The following is a 12,921-nucleotide window of genomic DNA, read 5'->3' as shown; positions in this document are numbered from 1 at the left end:
AACAATATATTACAAAGATTAAATATTATAGTCAAGTTGGATTTATATCAAGAATGCAGGGATGGTTTAACATAAGGAAAGCTATTAACATAATTGATCATATCAATAATAAAAGTAAAAAAATCATATGATTATATCAATAGATTCAGAAAAAACTTTTGATAAAGTACAACACTCAGTTCTATTAAAAAACACTTGAAAGTATTGGCATAAATGGGTTTTTCCTTAAATTGATAAAAAGCATTTATCTAAAAACCATCAGCAAGCATTATTTGTAGTGGGGATAAACTGGGTGCCTTCCCAGTAATATCATGTGAAACAAGGATGCCTATTGTCATCATGTTATTCAATATTATATTGGAAATCCTAGCAATAGCAGTAAGAGAAGAAAAAGAAATAGAAGAAATCACAACAGGGAATGAGATGTTAAAACCATCTCCTTTTGCAGATAACATGAAAATATACTTGGTTTTTTAAAAGTCCTTTTTAAGGTCTTCTAAGAAATTTTTTTTGTGCTGGGATCATTTGATGTTTCTCATTGAAAAAAAGAGTGACTTTCTTTTTTTAGCTCCATTATCTTCCTCTGAATATGAACCCAGATCTCTTCTATTCCTATAGTAGGTATCTATGGTTAGGTTCTTTCTCCTTTGCTTACTCATATTTATTTATTTATTTGTTTGTTTGTTTGTTTGTTTGTTTTTAGCTGTTATTAATGTGACCAAGCTCTAGTCCTGAGGTATGGGGAATGATGTTCCAAGCCTCAGGTCCATCTTATTGTTATTACTGAAGTCTGTTCTGGAGCCCACTCTTGGGCTCTCCTATTCACTCCTAAGTCACTGCTAGAGCCCCCTGTCATGATCTTACTTCTTGCACTCCCTCCAGTGGCTGCAAACTACAGTTGTCCTCTCTTCCTTGGAACTAAAACCAGGGACTCTGCTGTCTTGCAAGTGCCTATAGCCAGTAGGGTCCCCACTCCTCTGCTACTGCACTCATCAGGTATATGCTAGCTCCTTCTCCCTGGGGATGGCTGCCCAGCCAGTGATGTGTCTGATCAGCATACCTATGCTTGGTGTCCCTCAACGGTTGTAGGTCTTTCAATCTTCTACTCAGCCATCAGCCCCTCACACTGTTGGTGAGATGAAAGTTTCTAAGGCTGAGGCTGCCCCTCAACTCCAACTGCCCTCAGGCCTTGTTGTTTATTGATATGGCAGAGTTGGCCTAGAGATGTCTACATTTCACTCAAGAGGAACCTCTGCCCCAGAAGGTCAGATCTTTCCTGGGGTTTTCTTAGATTGTCTTAGGAGAACAATTGCTTTACCCTGACTTTTGTTTGTTTCCACTGCTCTACATTTCCTCTGAGGCAATATGCTCTCTTTCTGTTGAGGAAATTTGGAGAGCCAAAAGTTTTCCAACCAACTCTGCTATCTTCCCTGAATCCTCTCTGAAGATGTACGTGGAAAATCCCAAAGATTCAACTAAAAAGTTAGTTGAAGCAATTAATAATTTTAGCAAAGTAGCATGATATAAAGTAAATCCACAAAAATCATTAGCATTCTTATATACCACAAACAAAACCCTGCAAGAAGAGACAGTAAAAGACACTCCATTTAAAATAACTCTAGACATATAAAATAGCTGGGAGTACAGATGGCAAAACAATCCCAGGAACCATATGAACAAAATTATAACAAAACTTTTTATACAAAATAATTAGATTTAAATAATTGGAGAAATATTAATTGTTCATGGGTAAGCAGTAGCAATATAATAAAAATGACAACTTTACCTAAACTTATTTATATATTTAACACTGTTACAATTAAATTACCAAAAAATATTTTACTGAATTAGAAAAAATAACAGAATTCATTTGGAAGAATAAAAAGTCAAGAATGTCAAAGGAATTAATGAAAAAAAGTGTAAAGAAAGGAGTACCAGATATTAAACTATATTATAAGGCAGTAATTATCAAAACTATCTCATACTAGCTAAGAAATATAAAGGTGAATTCATGGAAAAGAGAAGACATACAATTTACAGCAGCAAATAAATATAACAACCTTGTATTTGATAAGTGTAAAGACTATAATTTTGGTATAAGAATTCATTATTTGGTTAAAATCAGTAAAAATTGATCTTTTCTGAATGAGAAGACTAGAGAAGAGGTGGAAGAGGTGACATATATACATATTCATACACACATACACACATATACATGTAATTTGTGTAGCCATCTCTGGGGCAGAGGGGTAAGGAGGGAGGAAAAAAAGAAAAAAAAAGAAATTTACATGATAACTTTATTATATATTTAAAAGGAATAACAAGTTGCACATAATAGATTTACAGTTTCATGAGCAATCATTTTTTTCTATTCTACTATGTTATGGAAGTGCTTGTTTTATCCCATAAATTAAAAATGAAATAAATAAAAATTTAAAAATATATCTAATATTTACTTAACACAATGGTTTATGGTAAGCTTTACATTCACCATCTCATTTGGTTTTCAGACCAAACTGTGAAGAAAATACTTCAGGTGTTACTGCTGCTATTTTAAGGATGAAGACAATGAAAATCATAGAGGATAAGGAGAAAAATGACTGAACTATTAGAGCTAAGAAACAGAGATATGGCTCTTAAAGATGAGGAGAGAGATGGACCTCTGAGGTAAAAGTAATCATTAGTCCTCTATGGATGATTATATGCCTCCATGCGTGTTGTAAGGTGAGAGGTCATCTAATAATGGGTCAATGAAGAAGAGACAAGTAGTAAGGGTTGGTGATGCCATTTTGGGCAAGTTCTTGTTGACCTGAAACAATAAGGTCTGCTGTCTTGCCAGGATAAGACAGAGAACATCCCCAGTATTTGTCACAGTCATTGAGTTCTACCTATGCTTGTGATTCATCTGGGCACGAGTGATACTGACAGAAAATAGCTAGAAAATAATGGGAAATATTACAGTGTTTTGAAGAAGAAGCTGAAAGACTTAAGGCACATAGATAGTGTTTTTCTCATTGTTACCCATCAGAGATGGGTAGATTCTGAAAGGGAATAGCTAGTTAAGATGATGGTGTCTGAAAATGAGATTGGATTTCTGGCCATAAAACAGAAGAAAAGGAGGCCCCTGGCTAGTGGCAGAGGACAGCTAACAATAGCTAGGAAGAATTTATTTGCTTATAATTTTACTAATCAAAAGGGTTTCAAGAAGAAAAGAAGAGGAGTTGGGGGGAAAAACCTACCTACATATAATTACCAAGCTATATCTTATAAAGAATAGCTACAAGGTAGAAAGAAGCCCAGAAATTCATAAAAGACAAAGTCCAAAGAAAGAATCAGCAGAAAAGTCACGGTCTCAGATGTCTACAAACAAATATACAAGGCAAGGGGAACTAGACATCCTCATGCATGGAGGCGAATTTGACTTCATACCTATCACTGAGTCAATAAGAAGGAAAAATTCTAGGCTGGATCTGCTTCTTATCAACAAAAAAATAAATGTGTTGCTTGGGTAAAATATTAGGAACTTTGGAAGAAGAGACTATTCCAGGTTAGATTTTGTAAATAAAGAAGACCAAAACCAGTGTGGTTTGACATCTATCCTATATTCCAAAGGGTTCTGAGAAATGATAAGTAGGATCTCATGGCCTCTATGGGAGAAATCATCCTAAAAGGACTGAGAAGTTGTGAAGAATGAAATTTCAAAGACACAAAGGAAAACAGCTTTGATGATAAGGAAAAGGGTGAATTATCCAAAGTGACAGTGTAGTTAGATAGGAAGCTAATGCAAGGTAGAAACAGAGTATAGCTAGGACAGAAGAAGTTCAACTGGGCTACAATTATTGGGAAAGGAGGCACTTCATCAGATGATTTTCCATTTTAATTAATTATAATTGTTAATTAAATGTTAAGCTCACTTGTTTCTACCTACTAAAAGATAGTAAGTACTGAGAATGCCCTCTAAATTTTAGAACACTAGAACAAAGATTTTACCTCACTACTTTACTTATACTCCTGGTGGAAGCCAACATAAAATGGTAATATGATCTTAGATTGAAAAGAGGCATAAGGTGTTGGGCAAAGAAGGTGATGGCTGAAGAGCACTTGGACTTACTAAGGGCACTTCAGAATGCCCTGTGAGTCATGTGTAAAACCAGAGAATTCCTTCAGAACCCAAGAGATTAGAGAATAAGTGGAGAGCAATGACCTTTCCACCTACACCCCTTGAGAGAAAAGATTGTCTTAATTTGCTAGGTATTCTCACTACTTTGCTCACAGTAAGATCTTAATATATGCTTTATCATTCCCTTTTGTTAATTTAGAATGAAATAAGCAGAATCAGGGAAACAATATACATTATATATAGAAATGTAAATGGAAAGAACAAAAATAATGAAAAAGAAAAAATAATGAAAAAGAATGCTATATAATAATAATAATAATAATAATAATAATAATAATAATAATAATAATAATGATCAACTTTGGCCTTGGAGAAGAGTTGAGAAAAAGTACTTTCCTCCTTTGCTTTCAGAGATTGGTGATTACAATTATGAGATTTTGCATATACTGTCAAACACAGCAGATAAATGGGGTAGTTTTTTCATTTTTTTTCCTGAACCACTTTTTCTCTCTTTTGACATCTATGTTACAAGAAATGGCTCAAATGATATAGGTTAGAGAGGAGAGAATATATTCAGAAGTGATGCATTCTAAAAACAGAAAGTATCCATTAAAAATAGATAAGCCTTAGCCTTGTAAGAACATGCATCAATCAAACTATCACTCATAGGCTTTGGACTAAGAGTGAAATTTTAGAATGAAGTTGATACACAGAGCTGTGTTTTACATAATTATAATAATAATTGCTTTTTGGTATTGTTTTTAGTTCTTGTTTCTCTTATTGCTTTATTTTTTTTTACCTTTTATTACTTTTCAACTACTTGACTGTTTATATTGGTTGTTAGAAATTAAAGCTATTTTTTAAAATTAAAAAAAATATTAATAGTAGTAGGGTGGAAGACCATCCAAGATGGTGAAATAGGAGGAAGAAGTCCAGCCCAGTTCTCACCACAACTCCTGTAACAAAGATCTAAGAAAAATGGCATTTTGAGCATTGATCAGGAAATTGGAGGAGGAACCAAAGTGGATCATCTTTCTGCCTCAAAATCACAAATCTGACTCATAAGCAAATGACCAGGTCATGAACTGTGGAATAGGAGTAGACTGAAATCACAAACTTAGTATCCTGAGCCCCAAACAGGGCTGGACCAGCAGCATCAGAGTAAGGGGTCATCCAAAGGGGATCATGGACTCAGCCCCAGGACTTGAACAGTGAAATGTTAGCAGTACCCCCTGAGTGGATCAGAGAATCAGTTCCAGGCTAGGTTACCAATATGGTTGCTCAAAACCTGCTGAAACTTCAAGTTAGCCAATAAATATTGAGGCCAATTGGAGCACCACTTAGTGTCAGATCTGATGTGTTGTTTGTACCCAAACTAGGGTCTGGAGTTTGAACATCCAGGGAGTACTGTGCTCTCAGTAAGACAGAATAGGACTCATTCACGTGATTCCCTAGCCCAACTCTGTCCCAGGAATACAGTAGTCAATACCCCCAAGAACATAGTGGAAGGATTCCAGATAAGACAGGTAAGGAACATACAAGACCACAACAGTCCCCCAGAGGTACACAGAACCTGGCCCTAACACAAAGTCCCAATCTGTGAAGGAAGACTGGAGAATGAGTAAACAACAACAGCAAGAGATCAAGTGCTATTATGACGTCCAGAATGGCTAAAACACAAACACAGGAGAGGAGAATTACTGCAAAATGGAATAAGTCTCACATAAAAACATTGCTTGGCTAGAAGACAAATTATTATGAATGAAATAAGAACCCCAGAGGAAAAAAAATGGAAAAGAAATGAGAGATTTGAAGGGAAGGCTTGAAAAGAGAAGTAGCAGCTTAGCGCAAATGGTACAAGACCTTTTCCAGAGCAGATAGATTTGATCAGACATAGAATGCACCAAGGTCATCCATCGCATCCTGGACCATCAGTAGTGGTCTTGACTCTGTCCTGCCACTGGACTGTGATGACTGTGGAAGACAGAATGAGGTAAATGACTTCGTGCAACTCTGCCTCACTTAAATCCAAAGTATAAACAAATTTAAAGACATCAGTCATTCCATTTTTACCATTTTTAGTTATCTTAAAGTCCTGTGGCAATAGGCAAGTGATAAAGCAGCAGGTGTGGATATGCTGGAAGTAGTAGTTACAACCCTGCACAAAGGTACCCAAGCCATTGGGATGTCTTCTCTCTGGCAGCAGCAGTGGGATTTGGCAGCCCCTTGGTGATCTGAGCAGCCTTTTAAGGATAGCACCGCTCATCTCCTGGTACAAAGAAGAGGCTAGAAAAGGTGACCCCAAAATTGTCTGCTTACCCAATCCTGGCCTGATTACTGTAGCAGGTGGGGGTCCCACACTGTGGTTGAAACACAAAAAAATGTACAAAAACTTCTGCAAAGATGATTCCATTTACCATTGGTACATGGAATGTGCACACACTTATAGATAATAAAAAATCAAGTAGACCTGAAAGATGAACAGCTTTTGTTGTGAGAAAACTCAGCAGGTATCACATCCATATGGCAGCCCTGAGTGAAACAAGGCTGACAAATGAAAGCCAAATTACTTGTCAGAGCTGGAAACACAGTTTTCTGGAATGGGCACAGTGAAAGGGAGTGCTGTGAAGCTGGTCTAGGTTTTGCAATCAAACTAATTTAGTTAACAGCTTATATGCATATGGATGAGGAGTGAAGGACAGGCTCACAACAATGCAATTGTCATTTGCAGGAAAATGCCATGCCACCATCATCAGTGCCTATGCTCCCACCATGATGAATCCTGATGAGGTCAAAGAAAAATTTTATGAAGGCCTGGAGAACTTTATCATCAATGTGCCAAAGAGGACAAGCTTATAATTCTGGGTGACTTCAATGCTAGAGCGGACTCAGACTACCAGACATGGCAGAGAGTCCTTGGTAGGAATAGAGTTGGAAACAGCAATAGCAATGGTCTCTTACTACTGAAGACTTGTGCATCTCAAGATCTTCTCATCCATCTCATACCAACACTGTGTTCCTTTACTTAACTGCAATAAAAATTTGTGAATGCATCTTCACAACAAACATTGACATTTAATAGAGTATGTGAGGAGAAGAGACAGACAAGATGTGAGAATGGCAAAGGCAATGTATAGTACTGAGTGCTGGACTGATCATAGATTTATGTTCTCCAAGCTAAATATTTGCATTCAAAAAAGCAGTAGCCCTAAGGAAAAATGACTACCAGAAGAATTAATATTAACAGATTAGAGAAATTCTCTAAATGGGAACAGTTTTTTGTTGACTTGGAGGGAAAGTTGAGCCAACACATGATTGGCAACAGTGGAGCCGAAAAGGAGTGGGCAGCTTTCAGAGATTTGGTGTACAGCATTGCCTTTGCTCATCTGGGTCAGAACACTCACAAACATCGAGATTACTTTGATGAAAATGATGGGGAAATTCAGAAGCTGCTAAATGAAAAATAAGAACTCCACAGGGTTTAACAGCAGGATAGATCATCCATCTCCAAGAAGGCAGCATTTAATTCCATCTAAAGTAAAGTACAAGAGAAGCTTAGAGAGATGAAAGATTCTTGGCAGATGAAATGCAGTTTTATGCTGATAGTAACAATCCAAAGTACTTTTGTGAGGCCCTGAATACTATTTATGGGTCAACGACCCATGGGGTATCTTAACTCCTCAGTGCTGTGGGAGCCACATTGATTAGTGATAAGGACACGATCTTAGGGAGATGGGCCAATCACTTCCACCAGTTCTCCCACTAGGCTGTACATCTGATTGGTGCAGCTCATGCCCATATTCTTCAGTACCAGGCTCTCCACCATAGCTATCAACTTCTCTTTCTCTTCCTGCTCCCTCCCTGTGGCCCAGTTGTTAAAGGCACAGACCCAGCCCCCGCACTGTGCAACCAGCTCCTTCTGTGAACTGGATGTAATTCTGCAGGGAGTCACTCCCAGATGGAGACAATAATGAGGTGTTTTATGACATCATTCCCAAAGATCTCCTTCACTCTCTTCATGGTGTCCTGGTCCTTTTTAGGGTAGTGACCCAGCTGGGTCACCAGGACCAGTGTGTGTGGCCCTAGAGAGGAGATGATGTTACACTGAATGATTTCTTGAGAATTTAGACCTTTAGTAAACACCTCTAGGTTAAAGATATCAGGGGTGCCAATGCTTTCAATTTCCTCACTGCCCCAGCTCTGGTTCCCTATGCTGCAGATCCTGGTCACTGGCATTGCCCCAAGCTTGAACATAAACACATTCTCCCCAAGGATGCTGTTTCCTGTTGTACTTCTCCTAGTTCCTGTTTTCTTCACCAGAATTAACTTCAGCTTGGGCTCTTTCCATGGCTGCCTCTCCTCTCCTGAGTCTTCAGGGAGCAAATATTAGTATTAGGAACTCATATCTACCTGTTCAAGATGATCTGGGTTCCCTTTCAGTTTCTCTACTTAAGAAGACAAGTTAACAATAGGATACTCACTGTGAGAGTTTACCCTTAGAGTTGACTCCTCTGTCCCTTCTCAGTGCCCTTACCCAGAGATCTAGTACTGCCCTTGTTACTCAGGTTTGCCCCTTTCAGCAACCCTCCATGCTGTAAGCATGGGCTCTATACCTAGTTCTGCCACTAATACCCTATATAACCTCAATTATCGAACCCCTTCCCCTATCTGAGCTTTGGTGTCCTTATCTGTCAAATGAAGTCATACCAGCTCTCAGACTTTTTGTGTTGCTAACTGTTGACACCAGCTTCTGTGGTGAAGCATTTCCTACGTACTTTTCATTTGATCTTCACAACAACCAAGGGCGCTGTTATTATCCTCATTTTAGAGTTGAGGAAATTAAAGCAAATAGAAGTTAAGGGACTTACTCAAGGTCACACAGCTAGTGAGTGCCTTTGGTCATAATTAAACTCAGGTCTTCCTGTCCCCAGCACTCTACCCACTGTGCCATTTAGCTGCCTTTGCTGCTAATCTTGAATATCTCTCAAACATCTGAGCTGACAGAGAGCATGCTAAACAGAACACCTCTTCCTCTAGAAGTAGTAGGTATTTCCTGTTAGTCACAATATTGGGAGAGGGTGGAAGTATGACACTATCCCAGACTACAACATTCCTGCCATATAATATTCGAGGAGAAAGTGGACATTTGTGCCCTTTCTAAATTATTCCTATTCATAGAGATTTTCTTCATCTCTTTCCACCTTTCTTCCTCTTGTGTTTACCTGAAACAGTCACAGAAGCATTAGGGTTTAAACAAATAGTGGAAACTTTGGGTGGAGACATTCGTCTTGTCATGATGACTATCGACAGAGGATGGACAGGGTAGAGACAATGAATACAGCCAGCAGTCAAACTATGGCTGTTTCATGGATTGAGGCTATGATGCATAACAGGGAGTTTACTGAAATCAGAGTCAGGAGACTGTCTCTAATCTTGTGGGATCTTGAAGAAATCAGACCATCTGCTCAAGTCTCAGTTTCCTCATGAGGACTAGATAATCTTTAAGAATCTTTCTAGCTCTATGATTTTCAGTTCCATCAATGGGTTGATTCACTCCTTGGGGTAAGAATTATCATCTTTTAAAATAAAAATGCCCAGTATGGCTAATCCACTAACACAAAATACTTTATCAGAAGGCAGATGGATGTTCAAATCATAGAGCAGGCACTTATTAGTTATATGTATATATTATATGACTTCACAGGTAAAATGGGTATCTTATCATTTACCTTCTCAATGGTTTGGGGAGGGGCAGGAGAGAGAGAGAGAGAGAGAGAGAGAGAGAGAGAGAGAGAGAGAGAGAGAGAGAGAGAGATTTTAGAACTAAAAAAATGAATGTTAAGCAATCATTCGCTAGCTGTGTGACCCTGGGCAAGTCACTTAACCCCAATTGCCTAAAAAAAGAAAAGAAAAAGAAAAAAAAAGAAATCATTCCTTGTTGGCATTTTTACTTAGGAGAGAGGCATGAGTGATACATGTTTTCCCTATTTCAGTAGGAAAGGCAGAAAAGTACAATTTAAGATAGATAGTATTGGTCTACATAGAAGAATAATAAGAATCAGTTCAAGATTTAGGTCTATCAAAATATACCAATAATAGAATAACTGTCCAACCACTGGGGAGAATTCTTGGCCTAGGTGTTTGTTGACCCATTGACACAACTCTGGGAATGAATAACTGAGACATGATGTTGGGAAAGGGAGAATGATTAATTGGGTCAAGGCTATTGAATTGTCCTTAGACACTTGGATTTGTGGGTCTAAAAATGAAGAGACTTCTGGCTTGTAGATTGGTCATTCAGAGAGAAATGGGCATGGACAGAGACCAGAGAGCAGATTTACCAGTAGTATACTGACAAATGTTTAACAACCTGCTCTCCAGGTGAAAAATGTAGGCATCAAATAATTTCAAGTTTAATCTGTATTTTCTCCATAACTTTTCTAAAATCTAGACAATCAACAAAATAATATTTGTAGTTTTTGTTGATTTCTAAGGGATAAATGGTCATGATACAAATTGAACAACCAGGCTCTTGAGAATCAATTATAACTGGCTTCAGCTTAGACCTTGTTAAATTCCTAGGATAGGGAAAAACTGCTTATTCAAACAGTCCTCCTCCAGGAAATTGTTTGGCTACAGAGATGGAAGCAACTGTGTGGTGAAGACCCCCAGATCCAGCATCTTAGAGAGAAGAAGAAAAATTCCACCCCAATTTCTAGACCAATCATCCTGGGAAGAAGTGCTAGTATGTTTTCTTGAGAGGGATCCAGAAACAGAGGTAATTCCTATATGTTCCTATAGTCAGAGTTAGTGTCTTAAAAATGGAAAGACTCACATAGTGGAAAATGCTATTCACATCCAGAGAAAGAAATGATGGAGTCTGAATGCAGATCAAACCACACTAGGTGATCTAATTAGTTCAAAGCAAAGGTATTTAATGAAATGGTTTGTAACCAAAGTAGCAACAAAACGTAATATTGTCTATAAACTGTGGCTTGCTCTCCAACAGACACACACAACTTTAGTAGGAAGATTGGATACAAATAGAGAACGCATGTAGAGAAACACTGTCAATCAATAACACTTGGAAGGAGATGGATTTCAATTCACATCTCTGAAGATGTAAGGACACAGGTTGCTTTGTAATGGAAATGAGTCAGTGAGAGCCCAGTCCTTATGAGCATGTCCAGCATGCTCAGCATTAGATGATTCACCACATGGACTTTCGAGCATGTTCAGGTACTCTGTTTCTAGTCCATTAACCATATGATGAAGAGATTAATTTTTTTATATACTGCTGAGGTGGATATGAGAGTGTACAAAAGACTACTGAGGGGGAAGCTCAGTCCTTTTCCTTTTCCTGGAGGTAAAAAATGGGGATGAGCTGTAATGAGCCTCCTTCAGGCAAGAGAAGGACTTCAGCCTATCTCTGATCCAAAGACCCCATGAAACTAAGAGTCCATGGTCCTGCTATTTCCAAGAGGAGGCATTGTAATTGTGGCAGTGGCCTCATTCTTTTTTTTGTTTTTTGTTTTTTAACATATTTTCACATTAGTGATATTGTAAGTAAGAATTATAACCAATAGGAGGAACCACCAGAGAGAGGAAACAAAACACAACAGAACAAAGAAAAAAGCAAATAGTATGCTTTGATCTGCCTTCAAACATTCTTTCTTCTTTGTGGATAGCATTTTCCATCATGAGGCCTTTGGAGATGTCTTAGATCCTTGTATTGCTGAGAAGGGTTAAGTCTGTCAATAGTAGTCATCGCACAATGTGGCTGTTACTGTGTACACCGTTCTCCTGGTTCTGCTCACTTCACTCAGCATCAGACCATACAAGTCTTTCCAGGTTTTTCTGAAGTCAGCCTGTTCAACATTTCTTATAGCACAATAGTATTTCATTACATTCATGTACCACAACTTGTTCAGTCATTCCCCAACTGATGGGCATCTTCTCAATTTCCAATTCTTTGCCACCACAAAAAGAGCTGCTATAAATATTTTTGTTCATGTGAGTCCTTATCTCATTCATATGATCTTTTTGGGATATAGCCCTAGAAGTGCTATTGCTGGGTCCAAGGGTATGCACATTTTTATAGCCCTTTGGGCATAATTCCAATTGCTCTCCAAAATGGTTGGATCATTTCACAACTCAACCAACAATGCATTAGCGTTCCAATTTTCCCATATCTTCTCCAACATTTATCGTTTTCTTGTTTTGTCTAGAGCACTTTTTCTTTTTTTTTAAAAAAAGATTTTTTTAAGGCAATTAGAGTTAAGTGACTTGCCCAGGGTCACACAGCTAGTAAGTGTCAAATGTTTGGTCTGAGGCCGGATTTGAACTCAGGGCCTTCTGTCTTCAGGACCAGTGCTCTACCCACTGTGCTACCTAGCTGCCCCTAGAGCACTTTTTCATATAACTATAGATAGTTTTAATTTCTTCATCTGAGAACTGCCTGTTTATATCCTTTGACTATCAATTGGGGAATGACTTGTATTCTTATAAATTTAACTTAATTCTCTATACATTTTAGAAATGAGGCCCTTATCAGAGACATAGGTTGTAAAAATTCTTTCCCAATTTTCTACTTTCCTTCTAATCTTGGTTGCATTGGCTTTGTTTGTGCAAAAACTTTTCAATTTAATGTAATCAAAGTTATCAATTTTGCATTTCATAATGTTCTCTATCTTTTGTTTGGTCATGAATTCTTCTGTTCTCCATAAATCTGATAGGTAAACTCTTCCTTGCTTTCCCAGTTTGCTTACAGTATCAGCTTTTATATCTAAATCATGAATGCA

General features: G+C 37.9%; 1 protein-coding gene and 1 pseudogene across 1 annotated transcript in view; one reads left to right on the top strand and one right to left on the bottom strand.

The window, feature by feature from the left end:
* LOC114027089 (GTPase IMAP family member 4-like) overlaps positions 1 to 12,921 on the top strand; it is a 54,447-nt gene that overhangs the window by 4,630 nt on the left and 36,896 nt on the right. The gene's annotated exons all lie outside the window — the stretch shown is intronic.
* LOC114027102 lies at positions 7,745 to 11,353 on the bottom strand (annotated as a pseudogene).

The sequence above is a fragment of the Vombatus ursinus genome, unplaced genomic scaffold (genome assembly GCF_900497805.2).
Source record: "Vombatus ursinus unplaced genomic scaffold, bare-nosed wombat genome assembly UNPS02014852.1, whole genome shotgun sequence".
NCBI lineage: Eukaryota > Metazoa > Chordata > Mammalia > Diprotodontia > Vombatidae > Vombatus > Vombatus ursinus.
The sequence above is the reverse complement of the archived record's forward strand: the minus strand, read 5'-3'. Positions and strand labels throughout refer to the sequence as shown.